A 15662-nucleotide genomic window follows, 5' to 3' on the forward strand; every position below is an offset into this window, starting at 1 on the left:
AAAAAAAGTCCAGGAAAGCTGTTTCTACTGCCAGAGACAAATTCCTTCTCCTGGGATGGAGAGTGTGCCCTGATGCCTATCTCTGTAGCAATCAGCCTTCATTGACACTAACCAAGATTTCATAAAAACAGGTTTGCTACTTGACTTCTGGTCAGTCAGAGGTGTCCACCATGGAGTGGTTTCTGGATGAGCCAAAAGGCTTTCAGCGGCAGGAAGTTGTTGGGGGTCTATTGCCTCCCTAAGGCTGGTCTGTGGTTTGGGTGGGATGTTCTATTAGTCACATATGCTGAGGAGAAAAGAGGCCTGGCCTCTTTCTGAGGCAATCCTGGTAAATGTTAGAAAAATGGAGGAGCCAGCCTGTAGTGCTGTTCTAAACCTCTCCCTGTCTGCTGCTCTATGTGGAGCTGCTTTCTCACTATCTGTCTTCCAGGCCTAGAATGCTCTCTCCTCATGTCAGCCTCTTGGCTTCACACACACACACACACACACACACACACACACACACACCCACACACACACACACACACCCCTGAGATTACCTTCCATTTACTTTGTATCTATCTAATATGTGTGATTTTTTTGCATATTGTACTCTCCCACCCTCATCTACCCTATTAGAATGGAAACCTTTTTTTTTTTTGCATCCTTAGCACTTAACATGGTACCTGGCACATAGTAAGAGCTTAATAAATGCTTTTTGATTGACTTATTGTTTACTACCCTGAGATCAGATGGGGTGAGATTCACATTTTAGCTTCCAGCTAGAATACGGTAGCTTGAGTTATCAATTTGCAGTTCACCCCACTCCCTCATGCATACAGTGACACCCCCCCCCCCAACTTCTGACATCCAGAACAACTGTCTTCTTGGCTGCTGTCTGAATTCTACCATCTGGACTCCATCCCATTGGCAGAAGGTCTTGCTCCTTGTCAAAATGCCTGTTTCCTGGGAGGGTTCATACTTTAAGCAATCAGTCATTTACACTTTGGAAATACAGTGAAAATAAAAGTTATCAGCGTATATGAGTACAAGGGAGAAAACAGGAGGGTACTGGGCACTTCAGGTAGGTGTGAGGAGGACCCACCAAAGGGTGAAAGGGAAAATGTCATAGAGGGCAAAGAAAAACTTTAATGGAAAATCTAGTTAACAGAAGTAAAGCAATAGAGTTAGAAAAAGGACAGGACTCCCTGTCTCCTTCCATCTCTGTTGCCTGTCTACACTGACCTAGGACCATACACCTTCTATCAGTCACCTTCTATCAGTGAGTAAGAAAATAGTAGCAACAGAACAGCAAAGAAACTAGGGCCTTGAGACAGATTTCCAGCAACATGTGCTTTGAGGAGTTTCAGAAAGTATAGGAGCATGACAGTGTGGAACTAAAATGCAAAATGAAATTTGGAATCTACTTACTACCAAAGGCAGAAACTGGAAAATGTCCTGTGTTTTACTGGCTGTCTAGTTTACTTGTATAGAACAAAATTTTATCACAAAAACTGGTTATCACCAAGCTACAGCAGAACATGGTCTCGTTATTGTTGTACCAGACACTAGTCCACATAGCTGCAATAATAAAGGAGAGGGTAAGAGCTGGGACTTTGGTACTGGTGCTGGTTTTTACATGAATGCCACTAAAGAACCTTGGAAAACCAACTATAAGATGCGCTCTTATGTAATAGATGAGCTGCCCAAGCTGGTAGATGCCAAGAGAAGCTGACCCAGAGAAGATAGCTATTTTTGGCCATTCTACGACAGGCAATGGAACTCTGATTTGTGCTTTGAAGAATCCCAGAAAATACAAATCTGTGTCAGCATTCTCTCTAATCTGCAATCCAATGCTCTGATCTTGGTGGAGTAAGGCCTCAGTGGATATTTAGGATCAGATCAAAGTAAGCGTGAGACATTTGATGTTACTCATCTTGTGAAATCTTATCCAGATTCTCAGTTGGATATTTTAATGGATCAAGACAAAGGTGACCAGTTCCTTAAAGATGAGCAGTTACTCCCTGTAACTGACTGTGTAAAATGGAAAATTCCAGTTGTTTTTAGCTCACGAGAGATGTGATCATAACTACTACTTCATTGCAACTTTTGTTAATGATCACATCAGACATGATGCAAAACACATAAAGCTTCATAAACAAGTGATCTCAAAGCTATAAAAGTTATCATGTAAACTAAACTTTTGAAAAGACAGAATTATAACATGAAAAATCACTGCCTATGAACATTTACTTCTAATTTTTATCTAAGGCTGAACACCTTCTGAATAAATCTATAAAATCAAACAATCTGATTCCTTTTTGTTCTCCATAAGTACTCTGACAAAAGATATGTCATAACCTAGGAGCCATTTGAAATCTTGGTAAAATTAAGTTTAAAGGATCACAAATTATGCAAATGATCACAGTTGACTGTAAAGAATACGGTGATTCAGATATACTTGGGGTTGTAACAATAAGTTGTTGATCATTGGGTGTACCCATTCTTAGAAAATTAAAATTAAATTATGGAACTGTATCTCAGCAACTGAATAAAAAGAAAATGGAGAGAGAGAGAGAGAGAGAGAGAGAGAGAAAGAACTGAATTTATAGTTATGGACCTCAAGTTAAAAATCCCAGTTATCTTGCTTGTTTCCTATATGACACTGGTCATTTCTCTGGACCCCGTTATAACATGTTTAAAGTGAAGGGATTGAATTAAATTTCTTACTGTTCCTTTCAGCTTTAAGTCCTGTGAGTCAGTCCATGAACAGACTTTTAGTTGGATTTTAGGAAGTGCGTAAATTTCAGATAGAGGAGTGGTGTGGGGGCTTTTCCTATTTGAGAAAATGTATATGCTCTGAGAGGGAGTGTGGCTTTGTATAGGGGGCAGGAAAAGTGACAGTCTACTTTAACACATGTCAGAAACATAAAGAAGAAGAGAGGTAGCCTGGTGTACAAAAAAGAGCTTTGGACTGTCTGGATGTCAGAAGACATGGTTTCTGATCTTTACTATGGGACCTCTCTCTCTGGGAGTTAGTTTCCCTTCTTTGGCCTCTGTTTCCCCTTTTGGTGGTTCCTCCTCACACCTACCTGAAGTGTCCAGTGTCCTGTTCTCTTCCCTGTACCCATCCTTTATTCTCACTAGGGTGTAAATGACTGATAGCTTAAAGTGTGAACCCTCCTAGTTCCCCTGTCATTGTTGTTCAGTAGTTCAGATGGGTTCACTCTTGGTGACCCCATGGATCAACTGTCCATGGGGGTTTCTAGTTAAAGATACTGGACTGGTTTTCCATTTCCTTCTCCAATTGGCAGGAGTTAAGTGACTTGCTTAGGGTCACATAGCTAGTAAGTATCTGGGTCAGATTTGAGCTTTGGTCCTTCTGAGTCCAGGTTCAGTGCTCCATCCACTGTGCCACCTAGCTGCACCCTACCCTGGTTTGCCTACTCTTCCACTAAAAAAGAAGAGGGTTAGATTAAGTCATCCCTATATATTGTCATAAGCACATAGTCAAGGCATTCATGAAGTAGAACAGGAAAGCAGCTTCTGATGTCATTAACCTTAAAGTAGGTATTGATATCTCTTTGAGACTGCCTACAGGAAACAAATGAAAACAAAGGGAGAGTGAACCTCTGGAGGTAGTAGCAGAATTGTGTGTGTTGATAGCAGAAATAAGACATACAAGTGAGGCTGTTTTATGGCAGAATAATTTTCTAGGGAGTTTGATGATCTGGTTAGTTTTCCCTATGCGTTTGTGTTCTTTTTTCTATGTTTTGTGTCCCCAGGGAAACGACCGTGCTGTGAACTACCTGAGGTCTGGGCCCCAGAGAGCAGGCAAGGGTTTGGGCTGTGATGACAGGTTGTCACAAAATCAGAGAAAAATAAAAATAAATGACAGCTCTTCCTCAGCTCTTCCCTTTTCTCTAGGGTGTGCCAGGGTCAAAGAGTATGGTACCCAGACAACCTTTGAGATTCAGCGATCCTGTGAAACTGACTGTGGCAGGGTGTAGGCTGGAGAAAAATGAGGAAATGAGGTCACACGGGTTAATGGGGCTTATGAGACCTTGACAAGAAGGCTTAGCAATGGGTGAGAAACGAGGTTTTCAACCCCTGTTTTAAATTCTTTCAACTTTCAACATCATGAGGAAAAATGTATATTCTGAAACATAATATGACCTGGAAAGGAGGGACCACATGATGCAGCCATCACTCTCTTTGGCAGGGCTGTGCCCCTGGCTGCCTCTTACTCTCTGCTCCGGGAGGGCTGTCACCATTGTCCTACTTAGCAAACTTCCTGGTGTTCAAGGTGACACCCTCCCACCCCTTTTAATCATCAGTACCAAGAAGAAAATCTCATCTGTGCCTTTGCTTCCCTAAATGACCTACTGATAGGCCACTCAAGGCTGCCTCCTGGAGCTTTGGGATTGACCTAATTGCTCAGAGTGTGTGAAAGACTTTTAGAGCTTTTTGAGTGGTTTTTTTCTATTTTAAAGTGAGTTGGAATGGGTGTGGAAAGTGCTGATTCATCACTTTGCTGGGTAGATGGATGGGTTGCTACTCTTTGGGGCTGGCCAATTAGGGAGTGTCCTGGAGTTCCCAGCAGGGCACTGGGCCTTTTGGTAACATACGGGACAAAGGGGCCATCTGTCAATGAACTTGACCTGCCTCCTGCCTCCTGCCTCCTTTTCCAGCCTTATTTCACAGTGCTACTCTACACATACGCTTCTGTCCAGTCAGCCTGTCCCTACTAGCTGTTTTTCTGACATGGAATTGCTTCTCATACTGCTGTACGTTTGTAGAGGTGATGATCCAGGTTTAGAATACACTGTCTCCTCATCTTTGACCTATGGTATTTTTAGTTTCCTTCAAAGAATAGTTCAAGTGCCACTTCCTAAATAAGGCTTTTGTTTATTCTCCATTATTAGCACTCCCTACTGAAATGACTTTGAATGTATATGACTTTTGTGTATCTTTGTCAGTTACTTATTACACATATCAAAAGGCAGCTAGATAGCTCAGTGGATTGAGCACTGGACCTGGAGTCAGGAAGACCTGAGTTCACAATGGGTCCCAGACACTTACTAGCAGTTTGACCTTGGGCAAATCACTTAAACTCTATTTGCTTTTATCCGCAGGAGAAGGAAATGGCAAACCACTCCAGTATCTTTGCCAAGATAATACCATGGACAATATAGTCTATGAGGTCGTGATGAATCAGACATGATTGAACAATAAATTGTAAGTATTATGTCCCCTAAATAGAATGTAAGCTTTCTGAAGACAGGCACACTATTTCATATTTGTCTTTGTGCCCCTAGAGCCTTACTTGACACTTTCACATAGCAGGCACTAAATAAATCTTAATTGAATTAAAATGTTTGTTGAAGGCCCTAGACACTATTTATGTTTTCTCTCTGATGAAAGATGCTTTCTCCCCAGATGGGACATAAGGAGTAAACTCATCTGGTACCATTCAGATAAGAAGCATGAAGCTGGCTCTGACCATAGTGTTCATCATTACTCACTTCCCCAATTCTGTGTTGGGTTGTGGAGCAGCACATGCCTTGATCCTTACTGGCACAGTCACTTATAACACACAACATACACACACATACACATATACACACACACACACCCCTCCCTGGCACCGCACCACAGTAACAACACACAGTGAAGAGATTGGGAAACTAAGGATTAAACAATGGGCCCCCAGCCTCAACCTGTCCCTCCTTCTGTACTTAACCCACTAATGCTCATTACCTTAACACCATATCCAGACAGGCTATCTAAAACACACCAACCCTCTTTTCCTGAACTGGACTCCTTGGAGAGACAGTGAGGGGCAGTAGAAGTGTTGGATTTGGACTCAGAATGTTCACCTACCAGTACTGCCCCTATCATTTGTCAGCTGGGTTATCTTGGTCAAGTCATGTACCTTCTCTGGTCTTTAGTTTCCTCATCAATAAAAACTATATAAAATAGCAAATCAAAAGAATAATGAGATAATAATCACAGCAGCTTACCTCATACGGTTGTTGAGGAAAGCACTTTGTAAATTCTAAAGCTCTATAGAAATATTCATGATAATAATGGAGATAGTAAATAATGAAAATACCCATGCAGTCAGCTTCCTTTCAGGTTGTTTTCTACCTCCATTCTCTGTAGTGTCCTGTGTTCTTTCTATACCGACACCTAGATAACATTAGGCACCCATATTGTGGCCTGAGGTTGTAAAGGGAGGGAGCACGTATTTTTTTTTTAATGGGCCCCTGAGATTCTCCATCAGCTAGTTCTGCTCCATTTCAATAATTGGTTCTTGCTCTATATATAGCCATTGGTACTGATTGTAAAAAGCAGCTGGTCCCTGAGATTTTGGTGGCAAAATAGCCAAGGGAGAATTTGGGATCATTTTTATTTTTAGTGAATGTGGGTAATGAATCGGGTTGGGACATCTCCAGTGGGCGTGCTTAGTCCCAACAGGAGATAAAATTTAGCTCAGAATCATCTGACTTGCCAGCATAATTAGGGCCCCATTTCATCTTCTAGTGAGAGATGGACAAATAGAAGGGAAGTGAAGAGGGAGTGATCAAAATGGATCTGAAACTCTTGGGCCTTGTTTGAAGATTAGAGACCCTAAATTTAGTTAAGTGGTACTTAAAGAAGGATGTCTTCTACCAAATGTTTCAGGGTGGGAGTATTGGGATGGTGTGAGTTAATGAAGATACCCCAGTTTATCCTAACTGCAAGAGGTTCAGAATCATTGAATCTCAAAACTGGAAGGGAAGTCATCTCATCCAACCCATACCTGACCAAGAATCCTCCTAGTATTGCTGACCACTGTAAAGGTCTTTGATAATGGGCAACACACGAACTCAATTCAATTTGGCAAGCATTTATTAGCTACCCAGGCACTGGGAACACAAAGACAGATACAAAAGTCCCTGCTTTCAAGGATTTTACATTCTTTCTGGGAAAGATAGCATGTACACAAATAAATACCAAACATGCATAAAACAACAAAATATCTGTGTGTTTGGGTGGTTGGGTATTATTAACAAATACTAACAAAACCTCCTGAGACAGTACATTTCACTTGTGTACAACTCAATTTGTTAGCGAGTTTCTCCTTACATGCTCCTATTTCTGCATTCTGGGGCCAAAGCAGAATAGGTCAATATGAGATATAAGATGTCAATATAAAAGCCCTTCATATTCAAGATTCAAATTCAAATTCAAGAAGGCTGCCACTATTTCTTCCTAAACTTCTCTGGGTTGAACAGAAACTTTAGTGTGTCATATTCTGTGATCTTTCCATCCTCCTGCTCATCCTTTTCTGAAAGCATTTCCAATGATCAGTCATTCACTTAAGAAGCATTTATTAAATGCTTACTATGTCCTAGACACTGTTCTAAGAAATGGGGATACAAAAAAAACTTAAACTAGTACCTGCTCACAGGGAACTCACACTGTAGTGAGGGAGTGGCATTGTGCAAAAAAAAAGTACATATAGGATATATGTGTGTATACATGTATGTGTATGTGTGTATGTATATGTATATATACACACATGATATGCATACACATATATGGTAATCTCAGAGGGAAGATACTAGCAGTTGGGAGTGGAGGGAGGAAAGGATTCCCAGTTCTCATTAAGAAGGCTGGATTTGAACTAAGTCTTGAAAACCAGGGAAACCAAGGAGCTCGATTTCATCTCACATTCACACTTCCCCACTTCTGTTGTCATAATCATATTAAATGAAAAGTTAGGACAATCACAGTAGCTCAGAAACTACAGTTAGGATAATTCCTAACATTTGGTAAGAGGTTTGACTCTCTGCCTGAATTTAAATTCATATTTATTTCTAGTTAACGCTGGTCTCTTTAGGATTGAAGCAAAAATTCAAATTACTGGTAACACTGGTATAAAGAGATGTTATGTTGTTCAGTCATTTTTCAGTCATGTCTGACTCTTTGTGATCCCATTTGGAGTTTTCTTGGCAAAGATACTGGGGTAGTTTGCCATTTACTTCTCCAATTCATTTTATGGATGAGGAAATTGAGGCAAACAGGATTAAGCGACTTGCCCAGGGATACACAGTTAGGTGTCTGAGGCTGTATTTGAACTCAGGAAGATGATCTTTCTGATTTCAAGCCCAGTGCTCTATCTAATGAGCCATATAGTTATAAGTTATAATGTCTCTTAAAGGACAGTCACCAGGAAAGGAAATTAAGGGAAGAGCAGACATTCCCCTTGTATCATCCCTCAGTCCTTAAAGAGTTGGGTACAATTGAAAGTTATAATCTGAGTTCTGATCTGGGATATCTAAAGGGGTCAGTGGTTCTCCTCTGTCTCTTCTTTCTCTCCTGAAGTTCCACCCTAGGTTTTATTTCTCTTTTCATCTATTGTTCCTGTGCATCTAATGCCTTCTGGCTCAACTCTTGAGGTTCCACTTTTCCCTCTCAGTCTCTCTTGCATAGGCTGTGTGTATCTCTTTAAGAATTCCGGGATGTGATTCAATTTTACCTTCTGGTCCAAAGATGGCAAGAGTTCCAAATCTCTCGCAGTCCTGAGAGAGACTGTTTATTCCTTTGAACTACACTTTTCAGGATGCCAGGCAGCTTTCAAACCATTAGTACACTAGTGCAAAGATCATTCTCCTTGGAAGAAAAAACAGAAGCAAAATGAGATGAGTCGGTCTGCCTTCTCTTGTGTCATTCATTATCATCATCAGCCCATTAATCAATCAATAGGCATTTATTGAGTACCTACTTCATGCCTCGTACCGTGGTAGGCACCATGGAAATAAATGCAAAATTGAAGCAATCTCTGCCCCCAAGGAGCATCAGTAATGAAAAGTAGATGTTTTTAATCCTACTTTTGCTTCCAACACAACTTTTAGAAGCCCTCTTGTTCTTAGCATTCATTCCCAACCTTGACTTGTTCTAGTATTTCCTGTGTTATTCTTGCAGCACTGTTCTACCCTTTCATTTATCCTGATATTTGCCATTACTTCTACTTGTCATTACTTGAAGTAATGGCAAGTAATAGGATAAATGAAAGGGTAAAACATATATATATATATATGTGTCCATATTATATATAGACATATGTATATATTATATGTAGACATATAGACATTATATATAGACATATACATATGAATATATTATATATAGACATATATATGTCTATGTTACATATAGACATATATAGATATATGTGTATATATAGACATATATGTTATATATAGACATATATTATATATAGACATATGTATGTGTATATATACATATACACATATGGAACATATATACATCTTCTATGTATATCTTTAAAAAGAATCCAAGTTGATTGATTTCTCTGTGTGGTCTTTTGGCATTTCCTCCTTTCTCTATTTATCAGATCATTTCTGCTTCTATTTTCAGAATTTTATTCTTTCCATACTTCTTAGACTGATTTTTCCTGCAGGATATTAAGCCCATTGTAGCCGATTCTTTATTTGGACACTTTAAAAACCAGACTTCCCCAAATCTTGAATCCACATTAGACTATGCCTAGTTTTCCTCTCTTCTGTCAAGAACTCTATGATAAACGAGTGGTCACTTGACTCTAGGGTACCTATCATTTCTACTTTAGCAGACCTTTGTTGGTCAGAATCAGGTCCAGAATAGCAGATGCCCTTCTCCTTTCCTCCACTTTTTGAAGACCATAGTATTTTTTAGAGACAAGTAATCTAAGATTGATTAGCTGTTTTGTTTTTGGCACAAGAAAATTTTTGTCATATAGTTTAAATCTAGCACTAGTGTATCACCTTTATGTGTTAGGTTTGTGATGTTTCCCAAAGTCCTCGTCTATTGAGGTCCAAATGGTCTATAGTATATTCTCATAACAAAATTGCTTTTATTTCTCCTTCATTGATTGTTACCCATGTTCTTGACTATGTTTCCTTTGCTTTGGTCCCTGGAATTTCTCACAAAGGTTTATTTATTTTTTTGACATGCACCATTCCTTCTCTGTTCCTAACTATTCTGTTTCTTTTGAATAAAATACATTTTTCAAGAGACACAATTCAACCATGAGATTTATCTCACCAAAACTCATTGGTAATGGAGTGGTTGCATGGCAGAATGGGAAGATCATTAAATTTGGATTTTGGACGAGCATTATTTGAATCCTGCCTCCAACATTTATTATTTGGCTGACCATAAGCAAGACCCTTGTATAGCAATGTATGGCTGTGAGAATTAGACTATAAGGAAAGCTAAGTGCTACAGAATCAAGGCCTTAGAATTATGGTGCTGAAGAATATTTTTGAGAGTCTCTTGTACAGCAAGGAGATCTTATCAGTCAATACTTAAAGAAATTAATTCAGACTATTCACTGGAAGGTCAAATACTGAAGTTGAAGCTTAAATACTTAGGTCACATAATGAGAAGATAGGATTCATTGGAAAAGATCCTGATGTTGGGAAAGGTTGAAGGCAAAAGGAGAAGGGGATGGTGGAGGATGAGATGGATAGACAGTGTCATGGAAGCAATGAACGACTTCAAGAAATAGTGAAGGATAGAAGGACCTGGTGTGCTATGGTCCATGGAGTCATGAAGAGTTGGACAAGACTGAACAAAAACAAGCAACAACTTAACCTTCATTGCCCCTTAGTTTCTTCATTCGTAGAGTTGTAGCATCTCAAAATTGGAAGGGAATCCAGGGGCTATCTAGTCTATTGATGTCCAATAAAGAATCCCTTACTACAACCCACCTAACGAGTGATCATCTAGTCTTAATGACCTCTAGTAAGGGGAAGCTCACTACCTCCTGAGGCAGTACATTACATTATTAGGAATTTTTTTCTTTACATCTAGCCTAGATTTACCACTTTGCAGTTTCTATCCGTTACTCCTAGTTCTGGAATCCATAGTCAATTACACCAAGTCTAATTGCACTTCAGTTTGACAAAGACAACTGTTGTATCTCTCCCTCTAATAACCTATGTGCTCTCCTCTTCCTCCACTCATCCACCCCGACCTGTCTTCTCTTCTCTAGGTTATTCATCTTTAGTTCCTTTAGAAGATTTTCACAGAAAAATCTTTCACTTCAATTTCACTTGAAATCCTTTATCACTCTGACTGTCCTCCCTTGGATATCCTCTAGATGATCAGAGTCCTAAAATATAGTAGCTAGAAATGAGTATGACAATGCTTGCAAAGTTTGTTTTACAAGGTGTTTGTGAAGCTCAAATGGGATTGTATATGTAAAGTGATTTATAAACCTTAAACTGCTACATAAAGGACATTATTATTCTGCCCATGACATCAAATTTGCCTTCTTTGTGTTATTACCCTCCCTTTGAATGCATTTGTTTATGGATATGAAGCCATGAGTTGTATTGCTGGCTTTCTTCCTGATTTACCAGTCTTTTCTGATATTCTCCTTTCTGTGCTATACTGGCTACTTCTATGGTTCCATGTTTGACAGTTCCATATGAGCAGTTTTTTCTTTAAAACTCCAGGCAAATATACATTTTACTGGCTTTTTATGTATACTCCATTCTCGTCCAATTGTTTGAAATGATTCACATACTTCAAACTCTTGTCTAGGACTCTAAATCCCGTTCTCAGACATTCTCTTTTCCTCTGGCCCTTCACTTTGCAGATCATCTTCCTCTCCTAAATCTCACGCCTCTAATCTGCTAGAGTGATAAAAAACACCACTTTTGCCCCAAATGGCTTCATTTTCTTGCTCAGGACTTTATATTCTTAGCAATACTTTCTGGGCTTTTATTCTGGTATCATTTCTCCCACATGAAACTGTTAAAATGAGTAGCAGTCAATAGGTTTGGCAAATCTCTGGAGGTTCCATCACATCTCAGATACATATCCCAGTGAAAAAGCAGACCTCTTTTAATGATATGTTGACAAATAACCACATGGATACGCCTTAGCCAGAAGTAACCCATCCTCACTATTCATCTCTTTATTCTCACCAAAACTATATGATTTCTTACTTAATATCACCTCTGGCTCTATATTTTCATTCTTTAGAGCTCAAGAAGATGTTTTTCCTCAGAGAGTCTAGGTTCCCCCTCTATGAAAGTCTTGTAGCTGTTATTTAACTCCAACTGTTTGCTAGTCCTTCCTCCTCTTCATATTCTTTCAGTCTTCAACTTCTGTTTCTAGATCAGGATCCTCTTCTGCCTCTTTAGATTATTTTTTCTCCCTTTTTTAAAAATTAAAAAAAAATTAAAGCCCTTTTCCCCCTTTTTGTAAGAAATAATTTGTCTTCCCTCATAAAATAGAGAACAAACTAGCATTCCTTTGGACCTTTTTACTTTCTCTTCTAGGAACGACACCCACCTGTATTTGTTGTTTGTCCTTCATTTTTCTAATAGGATCAATGACACCAGGGCTGATGTCTTGACTTGCTCATGAATTGGATTTGAGCTATGCAGAGTTGCACAGTTGTCAGCCTCATTCTCTGTTTCAGAGTCACTGAAGTCCAGTGGTAAGACAAAAGTCGAGATGACTGGTGGTTGGCCAGAATACAGTAGATAACTTTGACATTTTCAATGTCTGACCATGTTCTAAGCTCTTCACAGCACCTACTTTAGCCATCTTCATGACAAATTGTTCTCATCAGTCCATTCTGCTGGGGCAAGTCTTTATATGCTTGGGGTAGATAGCTCCCTTACTTATTGCCAGGTTTGACATCTCTTGGTTATCCTCAGCCTGTTTTAGTCCATCTGCCAAGACCAGCCAGTACTTAGTCAATACATGGGTGTTCCTTAATGACTCTACAAATCTCAACAAATCATTGGAAACATCTCTTTGTTGTCCATACTTTTGGTAAGAGTCCTTTGTTTTGTTGGCGAAGCTCTTGGTTAACCATTATGGGTTATTGTTGGTGTAAACTACCTATTCCACACAATCATTAGCTGTGCTGCGGGCGTAATCATAAAAGGTTCCTAGGAGAGGCTTAATTCACTTTGGGTTAGCAGTTTCGTCTTTTCTGGTGATGATGACAGATTCTATTTACTGCTCAATAACACATTCCAGCCATACCATATAGCAAACGGAAACAAATAGATACCAATCCACAAGCAGAAATCAAATTATCTGATTAAATTCTCTTAACCTATTTTACTTTGTTGCAGATCTTCAGCTATTCCCCTTTCTAGGCTATTAGGGTCTCTGATGTCCTCTGAAGTTTGGCTTAATTTATTTAGTAGGTAGAAGCAGACAGAAGACACAAGCACAAAAGACATAAGCAAAAAGGGCCTAATCCACAATCACAATCCAATTACTGAACAAAACCTTGTTTTACCTTATCACTGATCTCCTATACTTCTCTGGCTGCTCAAATCTCCCAAAATATTAAATAAGAGAGGCCTTACCAGGTACACACCATCCATTGAACTTGAAAGCAAAGAGTCATCATAGATTTCTCCAGGACAGTACTTTCTCCTCAGTTCTGGGTCAGCCAGTGTGGGCACTATGCTCTAGGGAAACATTATCTAGAAGGGGGCAAGTATAAAGGAAGACAGGACCCTTATTCCGTATCTTGGACCCCATCTCTCAAAGACATTAGCTACATATGAGTAGCCATATAGAGGGGCAGACCAACAAGGAATCAAAAAGTCCACAGCATTATTGCCAAATGACATCCAGGCTGCTACCTGCCTCTTTCAATTAAATTCAACAAGCATTTATCTTATCATCCGCTCTTTCCTTTGTAATCAATCACTCTTTGTGAGCAGAATAATGAGGACCCAGTTTTTCACATCAGCAGTTCTCATATTGCCTTCTCTCTTCAGATAGCCTGGATAAACATAGTGTGAACAATGGTGCCAGTGCATCTACATGGCAAATGTTGCCCATTCTTCTTCCCATCACTCCACTAGTCTTCCCTGGTGCTAGAAAAGTAGAAGACAGGACTCCTAGAAGCCTCCCTCCAAAAGTGACAAGCAAGTCATGGGATTGAGAGCTGGAAAGGATCAGCTTAATGCTCTAGTCTAGCCCTCCTATTTTACAAAAGAGGAAACTGAGGCACAGAGAAGGGAAATGGCCTGCCCAGGATCACAAAAACAGGCCAGAGAAAAGCTGCTAATGGAGTCCAAGATCTCTGAGTTCAAATTCAGTGCTCTTTCCACTACAGCACAGCTGCTTTGAGCATTAGAGAAAACTGCCAAAGACAAACAGGCGTCAGCAAATTCTTATACAATAATGGCTATGGGCCCAGATCCATGGGAGGTACTAAGGAGGAGGAGAAAGAATGAAAAGCAATTCCCTTTACCTTAAGGACCTCACACACATGAAATAATTAGAGAATAATAAAAGGGCAACACATACGCGTGCACACACACATATATGAACAACAAAAAATATGTGTGTTTGTCTATACATAGACACATACATATGGATAGATATACAGATCTCAGTACATGTGTATGTATAATGGACTCTAGATAAATTTATGTGTACATCTATACATGAATCGATATCTATATACATGCATACATAAATCTATATAAGTATATATCTATGCATATGTATGTAACTTTCTCTTTATCTATCCATCTATCGAGGGGACAGCTAAGTGGTACCAGGGATAGAAGCCAAGAGTGGAGTCTGGAGGACTCTCATCTTTGTGAGTTCAAAGCTCTTCTCAGTCACTTACTAGCTATGTGACTCTGGGCAAGTCACTTAACCCTGTTTGCCTCAGTTTCCTCATCTGCCAAATGAGTTAGAGAAGAAAATGGCAAACCCCTCCAGTATCTTTGCCCAACAAAAAATCCAGATGAAGTCATGAAGAGTTGCAATGACCGAAAAAAATGACTGAACAAGCAATCTATCTATCTACCTATCTAGACTCCTTCATTATCCCTCATGATTGTGACTTGGGAATCATGGCTGAGACTAGTCTGTTCTGTTTCTAACTAGTCATATAAACACAGGATAAATCATAGAATTACAGATCCATTGATTTAGGCCTGGAAGGAACAGTAGAGGACTTTTCATCCAAACTCATCATTTTATAGGTGAGAAAACCAAATCCCAGATCAGCTAAGTGAATTGTACAGGTATGTAAAAGTTGTAAGTAGCACTTGATCTTTCTGAATCTGTGGCTCCTCTAAAAATGTGGAGAATAGTCCATTTCACAGGATTATTGTAATTTGTCAGCCTTCAAGTACTATATAAATGAGATAATATTATGTCAAAGAAAAAAATTAATACTGAGAACATATTCTGTGACTTGGACCTAAATCTGCCAGAAACAATATTGCTGATTTTAACGTTGATTTATGTCCAAGCCATTTCAAGCTTGGAGAGAGAAGCATCCAAATTGGCAGAAGCTTCCATGACCTCTAACATGGCTTTGCTCCAAGGCAATTTGAAGTAACATTTATAGGAGTCTTGAACAAGAAAAAAGACCATGGTATATTAAAATATGATATTATTATTATTAAATTCTGATTCCAGAATAATCACCCCTCAGTTCCTTTACTTTTAAGTACCAGTCCCTTTTAGGACTGAAAATAATTTCTTCCTGGGATCATTATGTAACCTTTAATACGAAACAAGATGTTACCCTTAGGTTTATCAAGGCTACAATTACTTCAGTGTGGGCAATCAAGAATTAAGTTTGGTTTCCATTTTTGATCCCTTTAAAGGATTGGCATCTG

General features: G+C 39.3%; 1 pseudogene; it reads left to right on the forward strand.

The window, feature by feature from the left end:
* The first annotated feature begins 1021 nt into the window (after window positions 1-1021).
* Window positions 1022-2159, forward strand: LOC140518890 (S-formylglutathione hydrolase pseudogene; annotated as a pseudogene).
* Window positions 2160-15662: the final 13503 nt, after the last annotated feature.

Source organism: Notamacropus eugenii, chromosome 1 (genome assembly GCF_028372415.1).
Source record: "Notamacropus eugenii isolate mMacEug1 chromosome 1, mMacEug1.pri_v2, whole genome shotgun sequence".
Taxonomy (NCBI): Eukaryota; Metazoa; Chordata; class Mammalia; order Diprotodontia; family Macropodidae; genus Notamacropus; species Notamacropus eugenii.